The sequence below is a fragment of the Rosa chinensis genome, chromosome 2, assembly GCF_002994745.2.
Source record: "Rosa chinensis cultivar Old Blush chromosome 2, RchiOBHm-V2, whole genome shotgun sequence".
NCBI lineage: Eukaryota > Viridiplantae > Streptophyta > Magnoliopsida > Rosales > Rosaceae > Rosa > Rosa chinensis.
This window is the reverse complement of record NC_037089.1, coordinates 55,726,279-55,739,656: the sequence shown is the minus strand read 5'-3', so window position 1 is coordinate 55,739,656 and position 13,378 is coordinate 55,726,279.

Genomic DNA, 13,378 nt, shown 5'->3' with positions numbered 1-13,378 from the left:
AGCTCTATTGGGGGGCAATAAACCTCTCCAGCCCCCTATGAGATCTCCAAAGACCTCTTTGAGGACCTCCGGTAAGGTTTCATAAACTTTTATTGCCCCCCCCCCTAATAAAGATCTATTGGGGGATGGCGGGTGACCGGATTCTAGTAGTCTGATTCCCGCGGCTGGTTATCAAAGTCTCGCGAAGTCTCCTATGACTTCTCTCTCTCTCTCTCTCTCTCTCTCTCTCTCTCTATGTAACAAAGAGATGAGGGGAAAATGGTCTCAAAAAAAAAAAAAAAAAAAAACTTAATCGGTTATTAGGGAAGACCTTATTAGAGTGTTTATGGGTAAGTGGGAAAAAAAATAAGTGGATGGTGTAAGGGGAAAAAAAATCCCTAGAATTAGGGTAAATGGTCGAAGCCCCTTCCTTTTTTTCTTTGTTCTTCGTTTAAAGGCTTCCAATTTTGGTGCCGTTATAATATGTGGATATATTTCTGGAAAATTTAGACCAAATGAGATTAAACATTATCTATAAAAAAGAGATTCTAGCAATAAAACTTACTTTAAAAAGATTTCATAAATTTAGTCATATCGTATAATGGTTGAGGCCTCCAAGTTTCTTGGAGCGACCTCGGAAAATGAAACCTAGGGTTTTGTGTTGCTAGCGGCGGTGAAGCTTCATTTCCCTAACCAGGCAAGGCTGCAGCGCGCTCTCATGGTGGTGTTCAACAATGGTACAACAGTGGCGCAGGTTGAAAGTTTTGTCTGGATCGCTGCAGCATTGTTGAGACTGTTAAGGGTGCGAGTCCAGGTGTTTTTTGTGTCTGATTTTGCGACGGTGGTGATCCACAAAGATAGCAGCAACGGTTGTTGAGTTCGAGGGAGCGCAGCAGTGGTATTCGAATCGGGGCAAAGTGGCAGCTTGGTTGAGCGGTGGTTCCCTGCATGGCTCTGTGGAGTTTCTGGTAGGAAGGCGGCAACCCTAGGTTTTGGGGGTGGCGGTTTGATTTGCTTCTAAGCCGAGGTCCTGGAGTTTCTCCCGTAGTCCAAGGCAATGATGGAGGAGCGCGGTCACCTGCCAGAAGATTGATGGACCGCATCCTTTCAGCGGCTCCATTTTGCTTGATCTGAAGGGAAGAGAGAGAGAAGATGGGTTCTGGGCCAATGGGCCTCCAATATGTCTGGGCTGCAACTTTGTGGCCTGGATGGGTTAGCCCATCTCTCTTTTTTTTCTTCTCTTTTAGTTTTGGGTTGGGTAGGGCCTTTGGGAGGTGGCCTGTTCCTTTCTTAACCCTATGTCAGTCTTTGATTCGTACTATGTCTGTGTTGATTTGTTCTGACGTACACCATTTGAGGTCTTAGGCGTTAAGATGCTCAAGACAATGGTTCCATTTTTAGACTGGGTAGGGTTAGGGAAGTTTTATTTTTTTTGCTTTTCTTTTCAGTAGTTCCAGGTTTTTAGATTTGTTGGCTAGTAAGCTGCTTTGGGCAGTTTGTACTGTGTTTGAACTTTTAGTTTAGGCACCTCTGCTTTGAGCAAACTAGGCCTCATCAAAAAGCCCGCGGATCAAGTGGGCCGATGGAGGCCCGCCGGCCCGGAGGGCTTTTAGCCCGGCCCGGCCCGTCAAAAAACCCGCAAAAGCCCGCCTTGGTGGGCCGAGGGCCGGCCCGCCTAAAGCCCGCAAAAACCCGGCCCGTAAAAGCCCGTAAAATATTATATATATATATATATATATTTGTAGTTATGTGTGTGTGTTTATAAATATATACACACACACACATAGATATATATATTTGTGTGTGTTTATATATATATATATATGTATATATATATATATATATGTGTGTGTGTGTGTGTGTGTGTTTATATATATGTATATATATTTATATATGTGTGTGTGTGTGTGTGTTTATATATATGTATATATATTTATATATGTGTGTGTGTTTATATATATGTATATATATATATTTATATATGTGTGTGTGTTTATATATAATATATATATATATATAGAGATATATATATGTGTGTGTGTGTGTGTTTATATATATGTATATATATATTTATATATGTGTGTGTGTTTATATATATAATATATATATATAGAGATATATATATATGTGTGTGTGTGTGTTTATATAGAGGATATATATATAGAGATATATATATATATATATATATATATGTGTGTGTGTGTGTGTGTGTGTGTGTGTGTGTGTGTGTGTGTGTTTGTTTATATATATAATATATATATAGAGATATATATATATATATGTGTGTGTGTGTGTGTGTGTTTATATATATGTATATATATTTATATATGTGTGTGTTTATATATATAATATAATAATATATATAGATATATATATATATATATATGTGTGTGTGTGTGTGTGTGTGTGGAAGTTCTTATACTTCTATTATTCTATATAGAATATGTGCATATATATATATTCTACATATCGGTAATCGGTTGACCAATTAGATCGGGTTCAAAACTATGGAGAAATTGACTACATTTTTAACCACACGCATAATTTATTGTAATAAACTCATCCAACGGTCGGTTTTTCCATTTTCTTTGAATTGATAGGGGTTGCTCTTTGGAGTGTATGATATATAAATATAGGTTTATAAGAGTAACTAAGTTTGACCTAGTTGATCGAATTCGAAACAATAACGAAATTGGCTAGATTTTCTACAATCACCATAAAACATTACAATCTCTCCATCGAGCGGTTGGTTTCTCCGAATTCATTTTCTACTTCATGGTTGCTTTAGAATGAACCTAAACAATTTAAATGCAATGTATAAGTCATACAACTAAAGGAATAAAATTGGTATACACCAATGTGTTTGTAATTAAAATTAATTTTTTTTATCTTATGTCCACGCACATCCATCGATGGAATATATACAAACGTGATGTGAAAAAATAAGCACGTTTCGCGGTTGCCACGCCATTGGTCAACCAATAAAACATATAAGTGACTACGGTTGACTAATCCGATCGGATTCGAAAATATGGTAAAATTGGCTAAATTTTTTACCACACTCATAATTTATTGTAATAAACTCATCCACCGGTCGGTTTTTTCATTTTCTTTGAATTGATAGGGGTTGCTCTTTGGAGTGTATGATATATAAATATAGGTTTATAAGAGTAACTATGTTTGACCTAGTTGATCGAATTCGAAACAATAACGAAATTGGCTAGATTTTCTACAATCACCATAAAACATTACAATCTCTCCATCGAGCGGTTGGTTTCTCCGAATTCATTTTCTACTTCATGGTTGCTTTAGAATGAACCTAAACAATTTAAATGCAATGTATAAGTCATACAACTAAAGGAATAAAATTGGTATACACCAATGTGTTTGTAATTAAAATTAATTTTTTTTATCTTATGTCCACGCACATCCATCGATGGAATATATACAAACGTGATGTGAAAAAATAAGCACGTTTCGCGGTTGCCACGCCATCGGTCAAACAATAAAACATATAAGTGACTACGGTTGACCAATCCGATCGGATTCTAAAATATGGTGAAATTGGCTAAATTTTTTACGATACTCATAATTTATTGTAATAAACCCATCCAACGGTCGGTTTTTCATTTTCTTTGAATTGATAGGGGTTGCTCTTTGGAGTGTATGATATATAAATATAGGTTTATAAAAAATTAGTGTCTTTAAAAATTTATTTATCAATAAATTAGTATCTATATATAAATATAGATTTTTTTTGGTACAATATAGTTATATAGATCTATTATCTTTGGTTGTATTTGATCATTATCCATTGAATTTCCAAAGCTTGATTAAAAAAAAAAACTTGTGTCTTTAAATATTTATTTATAAATAAAGCCCGCAAGGCCCGGCCCAAAAAAGCCCGCAAGGCCAAGCCCGGCCCGGCCCGAAAAAGCCCGCAAGGCCCGCTTTATATGGACGGGCTTGGATCCTTTGATTTTTAATAAAGCTCGGTCCGGCCCGGCCCGCAATTATTTAAAAATATGGCAAGGCCCGGCCCGAGCCCGCTATGAATGGGCCGGGCCGGGCCCGGCCCGGCCCGTTGACGACCCCTAGAGCAAACTTAATATGTTCTTCGATTTGAATTATGGGGGATTTTCAAATCTTTCTAGCTTGACTCAGTGACGTCGTTGATTTATTTAATAGAGCTTGACTTCACTTCCCTTAAAAAAAATTAAAATAAAATAAATAATAAAAAAAAAAGATTTCATACTTACCATGAACGTCGGCCATGATATGATAGGAGGTAGGACAGTAGTGAACACACGAACGTCTCTTTTCTACTCTGGCATGGCCATGCTAGGAATTGAATGAAGAAATTGAATAACGAATACCAGTGAGCAATTTTAGAGAAATTGAAAATGCAGTTCCAACCCTTTTGTAGCCTCAGTGATGTTATTTTATTTTTGATAATCTTGTAAAGACTTGACTGTATCCAAATTGTGTTGTGGACTGAGGTTGTTGGGTCCTCATTATTTTGTAAAAATTATAGTGACCTTGTTTAGATTTCTTCAAAATACCATATACCAAGCAAAACTACAACGATAAATCCACATTTTTATGCTATGTTTTTCATAAATAATGTTTATATAAATCGATATCTTTTCTTGTGACCATTATCCTATAACTATAAACTTTTCAATCATGTAAATTAGTTGGTCAGTTGTTTTTTTGAACTTTTAGATTGGGGTTGTTCCGAAGATCGATGTTACAAACTCATGGGACTAAGAAATGAATTCTTCCATGAAAAGCTTGTGTTACCAACTTACCATGAGATTTTAACAACGTACATGGATTCAAGTCAAGTTCCAGGGGCAAGAATCATTATCATTGAAGCGAAATTAAGATTTCTACAACTCACAGGACATTGAGAAGGTCCCAACCGTTACGAAGCTATACATTTTCTTGAGGTAAAAATAACCTAAATGACATTAACAGTCAAAAAGGCCCAAACTTCGTTTCTTGAGACAAAGATAACTAGGTTGAAGAGGAAAACGCAAGAGGCCAACAAAAACCAGAAGGACATTATTATGAGTCAAAAAGGCGGAGCGGAAAGGGAATTAGGCAAATCTTATACATAATCCAAGACTCAATCTTAGTGAATCCTTGCCAAATTAGGAGTTATCAATTGGGCGTTGAGTTTTCCTTTTATCAGTTCTAGAGTTACGGGATCGCCCACTTGATAATAAATGCAAAGACCAAAGAAGCTGCAAAAGCATGTTTATAATGCTGCTCTGAATAAAGAAGGTGTCCTTTTTTGCGCCGACACATTAATTTCTTGTCTACTTCGGTTAAGAATTCTAATGTATTTCCCACACTACAAATAGTCCCATATCATCACCACCTATCCGCAAAACCACTTCACACTTGCTTCTTCAAAAACACACCAACTTTGAGCTCATAGATCACTTCCTTAGAATATTTAAAGATTATGCTTAAAATTAGGAGGAGAATGTTGTGGAGAATAGTAAAGAAAGAGAAGAAGAGGCTGAAGAGGCTGTTGTTTAATTGTTCAGCAAGTACTCGAGGAGTACGAGTTCCTTATGATGCCTACACTTACTCGCAGAACTTTGATCAGGGCTTGATGTGGGCAGACCCAGATTTCATCTATCGATCTTTCTCGGCTCGATTTGCAGTTCCATCTAGAGTTTTTCATCAGAATACAGAGGTTGTAGGCTGCTAAGAAAGCAAGAACATGGTTGGAGCTTGATTTCTGGTTCAGCTAGCTAGCATTGGTTTGAGTTTCCTCCATTTAGCATTGGAACTTTGCTTTACTTCAAGTACTCTACTAGCTTAATTTAGAGGTTGTGTAGTTGAAATTTTAATTTCCGATCCCTTTTCTGAAAGTAGTTAAATTTCAAGGATCTTTCTTATTAATTCTCTGATGATCATCAACAGCAATTTGTTTGCGCGCCTCATCTCATCTGTCTTTATTAACTAACTGAATTTGAAGCAATATCCGAAATCACTAATTACTATGATCTATGATATAGGTATAAAGCAATGTTACATACTTGAAGCTTAAAATTTCTTTTTCCGAAGCACTAGCTCCTGTACGCAAGAAATGGTGGAATACTTTAATTTCTAGTGCAATTGATTTAATTTCTCTCACATGTTCAACTTTAAGATGAATTTATTTATTTATTATTATGGTACTGTAGTTTCATAGTATTACAGTTATAGTGATCCAGGCGGCAACGGTTTAAGGTTTAAGGTTCCAAAATTTCATGTTTGTGTGTGTGTGTGTTTTTTTTTTTTTTTCCTTTTCTTTAACCAATTAATATCTCCTAGGGTAGGCTAGGTCACACTTATACACTAGTAGATAGTGCATGATTTGCAGTACTACATTGAATTGATGAACCACCTCCTTCTGCTGCTTTTGGTCCGTAGTTGTACGAGATCTGAGACCATCATCATTTTGATTTGGGACCATCATTTCTTTTCCAGTTTTCCAAAAGCAAAAAATATATACGAGGGACCACTACCTTATAATAAAAACTGGCTAGGTATATATTAGCAGCATATACATGTGCTAGTCTGCTATATACGCACTTGGGTTTGGCTTTCTGGGTCACTTTTATGTTTCTTCTCAGAAATGTTGAAACAGAGGTGAGAAAAGCTAGGAATCTCTGTAGGTAAATATTGATGGCCTCAACCACATATTTGTAGTTTTGCACATCCACCAGTCCTGTAGATCTCAGTAACATTATACCTTGAACAACTTGGCAGCGATTTAAATTAATACTTGGAGAACTGAGAATGTTCTACATTAATTGGAACTCAAATGTGTATTCCCCTATTTTCACTATAACTTCATAAGTAGTGAACCAATAACTTTTTGTATACAAAATATTCTTACTTCTGGATAACCTCCCTACATTTATATGTAGAAAACCTATATACAACAAGCATTTGGTTGGTAAAATCAAAGATAGAACATATATATAGTTCATAGCAGCGATTCAGTATGATTAGAACTTCCCCACATTCTTGAGATCTAGTGTTTAGGTGTGAGGTTCTGCAACTTAATTTTATCTCAAACGTACGACTTTTGTCTTTGTTTTTTTGTCAGTAAAGAAAATGTCATTCATTAAACGAGTAGGTAACACATCTAAATTATAACAAAGATTGATCGATGAGAGAAGCCTCCATATCTCAAACATGTAAATCTACAATAAATTTGTAATTAAAGAATCTATAGCAATGAAAAGTATCATGATTTGCCTCGGAAGGCTTGTAATTTCTTTTGTTTTGTTGGTACTGGTAGTACGTAACTTTGCACCAGACACCTTCGTTAGGTAGCTCAAGAGTCAGAGAATACGCAGCATTGACCAGACAAAAAGAAGAGTACAGAGCTGAGTCCAAAGGGGATCGGAGGCGTACTCACTTTCAGCATCTGCATGCAAGCAAATGCTTTAATCAATTTATTTGGTCTACATGTAGTCCACATCAATATAAAATGGTCCCTCTCCACCTTATTTACCCAGATTAAATTTACCCCGAAAGGCCCGAAGCAAAGGTGAATGCCTCCCCAAATACATGAAAATCGAGACAGATTACTACCGATTCCAGCCTCCACGATGTACGTAGAGTATGGACATTTACTATGCATGCTGGTATCTAAGTCGATTCTGGTTATAGCAACGCCAACCCCCATCATATGCATACGAATTATAAATTATTGAAGTCATGAGTATGTTAAAAAGATAAATAATGAGTATGGACATTTACTATACATGCTGGTACGTACCTAAGTCGATTCTGGTTATAGCAACGCCAACCCCATCATATGCATACGAATTATTAATTATTGACGTCATGAGTATGTTAAAAAGATAAATAATAGGTGAATTATTGTCTTATTTAGGTCATCAGTACGTAGCTGAGTCCAAACCCTAGCCTACTTGACAAAATCAGCCAAGGGAAAAGGCTAGAACGTCTTAAATCACCTAAAGGTCAGAAGAAGAAAGTGATACTCCCTGTGGAGGGATTTATGACCTCTCTCGTTACGCAGGCCAGACGTCACAGATTGATAAGCTAACTTGGAGCCATCCTCTGTAATATCTCTGGGAGTATGTAAGCGGAAATACTACTATGGCTTTGGCTTATTGGTAGAGAATGTGAATCCACTCGGGGTGAGTATTAAAATTGGGGGTTGTATAGAGTACTTGGATGTTTATCATAGACTCATTTACATTTAATTGAACCAAAATTACAATTTAATTAAACTAAATTTACAAATTGACAACAAAGTTATCACATTTGTTTTACACATTTACATATAATTTAACCAAGTTACTACATCGACAACAATTTATTCATAAACTTGTAAATCTATCGTAGGTGGAGTAATTACCTCTAATAGAACTAAAATTACCCAAAAAATAACTCTATTTACCACAATGACAACAAAATTGTCGTCAAATATATAAATAAATGTATCACATACATGCAGGTACTGTAGAATTTCCCCTAAAATTGAGGCCTTCAATTGAAAAAAAAAATCACCAAACTTTGTCTGATTTTCAAAAGTTCCCACTATGCTTCTGAATAGTTAAGGGAAGCATTTGAAATCAAGTCTATTTAAGGTTGCACATGGTTCAGTAACAGCTCGAAATATACGGTTCGGCCAACCAATCGACAAAGAATATATAATGCACATCAACTAAACGTCTAAACCAAATCAACCTAACTAGAGGCTTATATTGAGATGTGTCAATATCGATGAACCACCCATTCAGAGAGATAATGAGGCTACCAGGAGTTTGTTGAGCATCATCGTATGTTGCACATGATGTTAGTTGTCCTTCTAATTCTTCACGGCTCATATTGATGGATAGGGATTGATTAACCTCATGCCTACCCCGGTTAATGTTGGAACGAATGTAATGCGTACAAAAGGTATTTTCCCTTCTAATGCTGGTAAGCCGCTTGCAAGTTGCCATGACATGGTTGAGGAAGAGGCTAACTAGGTGGAGAGATCATCTCATATTCTGTTGTCTTGTTGTAGGAAAACCTAGGTTGAGTTTCGTTTGTGTGAGAAACGAAAAGAAGGATTCGATGACAAAAGTTTTACTGAGTTTTGCCCAAAAGTAAGGAGTAAAAACGTAAAATGAATAAAAAGGCAAGCCTCCTCAATCTAAATAGGACACGCTATTGTAGATTTAAACTTATAATTACAAGACACTCTAAACTCTCTCTGTCTCTCTCCTAGAGAAACCCTTTCTGTTTAAGAAATCGTTCTCATCCGGCGACGCCAGGATGTATGGGCTGGCCTCCGGCCTCGCCTCCGTCTTGGGGTCTGCTGCCGGACAGGTGATCGATGCCTATTGCTCATGGAGGCTCCATCATAAGAGGTTTTTTTTCTCGTGGCTTTGTCAAATGGTTTCAGCTGGGCTGGTGCGAGGCGGTGGTCATGTTGCATAGGACCAGTGATCGATCCCTACTGACAGTTTCTTGGACCGATGGCACCATGGGTCTGAATCGATGGCGGTTTAGGGTTATGAGGACCTAGATCGGGAATGGTGTTTTTCGTGGTGCGTCAGTTGTGGTGGCGTGGCTCGTGGCTGTTTGGGTCGCGGGTGGTGAGAGGCCGTGGTAGCGTGGGTCTGATGGAGCTTGACCGGACTACTAAGTAAGACAGGGGTGATGTAGATGGATACAGGACCCAGCCCAAACCAGGCTTGATGGGCCTTGCGTGGAATTTCCTTTGGTGTCTGCCCTCTTAGGCTTAGAGTTTTTGGGCTGAGGTTTTGCCCTAGTCCATAAATTATGTTTTAGTGTAGTCTTTTACAATAATTTCCTTTTAGGAAGCTAATGCACGATATGTGCACTCCATGTATCTCTAAAACCTCTGAAGTAGTTTCAAATGAGGATCTTTGCTATGTCTACGTACATGAATGTATAATGAGTGGGTCTATTTCTATGTACCAATGTAGGTACTACCACTATCTTCTTATCTATTTGTAGATGGTAGCAAAAGGGTATGTAATGGTCCATTATGGCTTTAGATGAATATATTGGCACTCGGCTTTAAAGTTTTGGGTTTGATTCAAAAAAAAAAAAACCGTTATAATTTCAAGTTCCTCTTATATGTTAAAGCTTCTCGGGTGATTTTCAAATTTTTGTTCAATTGTTTTTTTTTATTTGACTTAAAAAAAATTATTATTGGAGAGTTTCTAACGAGAACCACTAAAATGAAGATTAGTGGAGGACTTTTGTATGGGACCCATTTTTCGATCACAAATCGACTGTTAGATGTTTAGATATTAATGTGTATATTATTTCTGTAATTTTACAACCAAATTGAAAATCTTTAAGACATTCATAATCGTGAATTACCAATTATGAATATGAACGGTTCATGTTTAACAGATTTGGTTTGTCCATTGATTTGATCTAGTTCAATACCTTCACAATTAGAAATTTGAAAGAAATGTTTCATAAGTGATCTACTCATGCATACATAAACATCTAACGGTTGATTTGATGTAATGCAATTGAAAAGTGGGTACCGTTGATTAGAAAGTCCTCAACTATACTCATTAAAGTAGTCCTCATTAGAAGGGCTCCTAAAAATATATATATAATATATATAAAATATGTCTCCTCAACTTAGCTATAAAATCAAAAGTGCGAGTGTTTGGTTCAAATTTAGAAATTGGAACATCCCAAATGTCTAGGTCCCAAAATTTTAAACAAAATCCAACATGATCTCAAACTTGGACTCAAATAAATACATGCCAACAAGCCGACTTGGCTAAAAAAAATTCAAACCCCAAAGTTCTTAGGAAATCCTAGTATGATCTAACAGTGCAATGGGCAACTTTTGCCATCAAGAAATCATGTAGAGCTGTCGCTGCCATCACGTACTCTTGGAACGAAATTCCAACTTTGCTCATTCAACAGTAGTCAACATCAACAAACCAACGTGTATGAAACCACTTTGGCTGACCCAGGATCCCAAACAATGCTTCTCACTTGAGGGCAACTAGAAAACTTGCAAAGATCAAAACCAGAAGTAGAACAACAACACTGTCATGAAGAGACTATCAGAGTACGAGTAGATTACCAAAGTCGCTAATAATCTCTATTGCATACTAGAAAACCCAAACACAGAATCCTGTTGTTAGGATTTGTATACTCAACTTGAGAATGAGTCGAGCAAGGCAAGCTCAAAAAGTTGAAGTGATTGATGTTGAAAAAAGCTCTACCGTACACTTAAGATACCACATCACTGCCAAATAGGGTACTAATTGTCGTTGCCATCGAGGGTGCTGATAGCAAAGTCAAAGGATTAGGGCTTGATCGCCATTGAGAAAATAAACTCCTTATGAGGGTGTGTGTGTGTGTGTGTGTGAGAGGGAGGGAGAGAGAGAGAGAGAGAGAGAGAGAGTACTTGTTGTTTTTTTTTTTAATAGAGATTGATTTGAATAGTATTCAAGCCATAAAACAGGCAAGAGTCTAACAGAACTTACATAAGAAAATCCGGAAAAAAAAAAAAAAAAAAAGATAACCTATCTAAACCAAACTAAATTCATTAAAGTCTATAGGACGCTTGCATGAAGCAAGCCTAACTAAGAAAGAACAACCTCACTTCCTAAGAAAAAATCATTCATCTAGTCTAAGCTACTAGCACGCAATTGTGGTATAACCAAAAACTAGAAACATCTCAGAAAAGCTTATAGAAGTTACTCCTACCTAAACATAGGCTTGCATCCAAATGTCTACTAGTATAAATTTAAATTAGAGCCAACTCCTTCCCTTTAGGGTTAGAGGTAGCTCCATCTTCTACAGCTAATAACCCTGGCAACAGGTTGGTCTTTTTCCTTTTTCCAACAATCTTCTTCTCAGTGTCAATCTTAGCATTCTTCCCTTTCCCCGTCATACCGTAAGGAAACTTATTCAAGCTTCTTACGGAGTGGCCTCTCTTCTTCTTTGATGGCTCACCATTACTCAATGGTGGCTCCAACAGACCCATAGTCACTGCATCCAAGTTTTTCTTTCCAATTGCTAGACTTAAACGCAATTTCTTGGGGGAAATAGTTACCTCATCTTCTGCCCTAAGGCAGCGTTTTTGTGATTGGTTCACTGTCCTGGCATGTTGCATCTATCTCTTTAATCTTTACCTGTCGCCGGGAGTGACGTAGTGCCACCACTAACTGAGGGAGGAATGCTTCCAGAATTGTTCGCGAGATTTGTGCCTTAAGACTAGGGCTTGGCCAGCTGCCAAACCCTTGGCTGCACTAGAACTCGTACCCTAGCCTTTGCAAAGCAGAGGGTTACACCTCCGCACCCACCACCTCATCATCATCTTCCTACAGTTCTGGGCCGGAACATGGTAGCCCTATGTGGGTGACAAAACTACAGCGTCCACACCACCCAAACACCTTATCAAATTTGAATTTCACAAGGAATCAGACATTGTCCTCCACCCAGAACCTCCGCTTGAACAATAGCGGGCATAGTCGATTTCCACCCGTATACATAAAACCCTAGTTATAAACAATGTCCTGTTAAACTCCTGAAACTCTCCTAGCATACTCCCAATATATAAGCCTCATATTGAAAGGCTGGTGGTACTCCTAACAACATCCAGTATGAGGATGTCTTCAGAGGCACCTTTGCAACTTGACTCACACCGTCATACTCCGCTAACGTGATCGGAGCCCTATTAAAACCCCACGGTCCTCCCTTCCAAGTTCTGCTCCGATAGGCCGAATCAGAGAAAGAGAACAAAATCTGTTCGTCTTCCTCGGTGTCTTCAACCCTAAGGGTTCCATTAATCCTTCATGCAAATCGAAACATACAACGGAAAGATATGCGATTGTATTCCATAGCAATGAGAAGTTTTTTTATCATGAATACCTCCGGTTGCTGTAAACCCTTAGATGGACTAAGTCCACCAGCCTTTTCCCATCAGCGATGGTGAGAGACAAGGCTAGGTGAGCGACCATTGCATCAACTGAAGCCATTGCTGTTGAAAGAGAATTTGCAGTAAAAAAAACCCTAACCTTAGAGAGAGAGCGTTGGCTGCGGTTTGAAAACTTTTTGAATGATGAGAGAGAGTACTTGTATGCCATCACATGCAAAATAATTGCAAAAATTAGTAAAAAAAAAAAATTATATTACAAAACTTATCAACTCTTTTATGGGTTTTTAGTTTAGTCTAGCTTAATATTAAACCACATTTTAATTTTTTTGAGATAAAGAACTAAATGGTACCCATATTGTTGGGGTTTTTTTTTTTAGAATCATGTCAATGTTGTAAATGATAATGACTATTCATGCAATAGGTATTGCTTAATGTATGCAATTGACAGACTCGTAATGTATGCAATTGACAAACTCGTAATGT